Raw genomic sequence first — 1,957 nt, forward strand, 5'->3', positions numbered from 1 at the left:
AAAAAAAAAAAAAAAAAAAGCCTATTTTATATAAAAGTGAAGAAACTTGTCTGCATATGATAGTTTAATCTGGGCTTAGCAGAATAAACATGTATCCAGGAGTTCCTGTTTCTCTTTGGCTGTCAGAGGACATTCTTAGAGTCAGTGTTAGAAGCCAGCGCTAACTTCAACCAGAAGACACAGGAACCTACACATCCTCAGGGTAGCCCCCCCTTTCCATCTTTGGCAGATCCTAAGAGCTCAGACAGTTTCATGACCTACTACAGGAAGAGGAATGAGCCTAGTTAGTCAGGGTCCAGGCAGAAGTGGCCAGAGAGCTCCCCACACCCACATGCACAGGGATAGACAACCCTTCGTCTGTACTCACCTACAGAGAGGTGCTACATTTAGCCCCAGAGTCAGCCTCAAATGCCCTCAGGAGAAAGCAGGTGTTTTGAGGCTCTCATCCATCCCCACAGACCTGTTTCCAACCAATGTGATGGCCTCTGGGCCTGCATGCACATTGAGAACACATGGGGAGCTTTGAGCTCCAAGTGATCCAAGCCAGGGACTGCTTGACTTGCCTCAGGGTGGGAAGCCTGGGTGTCCCTGTGATGCTCATGTGCAACTGAGTGCTGGGGAGGTGACAGAGACATTCAGCATTGAAGGCCCTTGAATAAACTATCGAGGATGGAAAGCAGAATTCGAGAGAGACAGACAGACAGACAGACAGAGACAGAGACAGAGAGACAGACAGAGAGAGACAGAGAGACAGAGATAGAGAGACAGACAGAGGGAGACAGAGAGAGAGAGAGAGAGACAGAGAGAGACAGAGAGAGACAGAGAGAAGATAGAGTGTGGGTGAGAGAGAGAGGTTGAATGAACAGGGCCTGGGGAGATGGCTCAGTCAGTAAAGAGCTTGCCGCAGAAGCGTGGGGAACTGTGTTCAATTCCCAGTTCGCTTACAAACAAGCTGGGTATGGTGTCACAAACTTGTGAGCCCAGCACTGGGGACATGGACACAGGGGGATGCCTGGGATTCACTGTCCAGGCAACTTAGCCTAATTGGTGTCAAAAGATAGAGTGAACAACTCCTAAGGAATAGTGGTCCTCTGGCCTCCACATGTGCACACAAACATGTATGTTCACACAGCACACACATCTGCACATGCAGGTATACATGCACCTGCACACATACACTGGTATCTTGAAAACTGAATGGAGACTCAGGTAGGCCATGGCTGCTCAGGCTGCGGCAAAGTCCTTAAAAGAGATGAGAGGTGGAGAGATGAGGAAGGCAGAGAGAGCTCCAGCTCTGAGCTAGTTCAAGCATTGTGTGTGGGCTGGGCCTGGTCTACAGAGCCAGTTCCAGTTCCAGTTCAGGGCTACACAGAGGAACCCTGTTTCAAAAACTATTAAAAAAAACAAAAGCAAAAAAAAAAGGAAAACTCTCCATATCATTATGTGATGGAAAAGCTGTGGATGTTTATTCCCACGTGCATCAAGTTGGAGAGTTTTAAAGGTTTATTACTCTTTTTATTTATGAGTATGTGTGCCAGCAAGAGTTTATATGCACCATGCATGTGCATTTGCATACAGAGGCATAAAGTTCAGGATAGCCTGGAACTGGATTTCAGGCAGTTGTGAGCTGCCAAAACTTTGTGTTAAGGCTCAAACTCTGAGCAGGTGAGAGAGGTGCAGACCTTTAATCCCAGCGTTCAGGAGGCAGAAACAGCTGATTCTCTGAGTTTGATGCCATTTGGTGTACACAGTGAGTTCCGGGCTGCCTAGGGCTGTCCAGAGAAACCGTGTCTCAAAAAATAAGACAAACACAAAAACAAAAAAATCAAACAACAACAACAAAAGAATCAAACCCCAGTCCTCTCTCTACAAAAGCAGTGAGCACTCTTAACTGCTGAGCCAGTTGAGCTGAGTCGGAAAGCTTCAGGTTCAATGAGATCCCCTTTTTAAAAAAAAA

At 46.8% G+C, this 1,957-nt stretch overlaps 1 protein-coding gene across 5 annotated transcripts in view; it reads right to left on the minus strand.

Moving 5' to 3' along the window:
* The window catches only part of Kpna7 (karyopherin subunit alpha 7), a 115,396-nt gene that overhangs the window by 101,738 nt on the left and 11,701 nt on the right, over positions 1-1,957 (minus strand). The gene's annotated exons all lie outside the window — the stretch shown is intronic.

This window comes from Mastomys coucha, unplaced genomic scaffold, assembly GCF_008632895.1.
Source record: "Mastomys coucha isolate ucsf_1 unplaced genomic scaffold, UCSF_Mcou_1 pScaffold22, whole genome shotgun sequence".
NCBI classification, from domain to species: domain Eukaryota; kingdom Metazoa; phylum Chordata; class Mammalia; order Rodentia; family Muridae; genus Mastomys; species Mastomys coucha.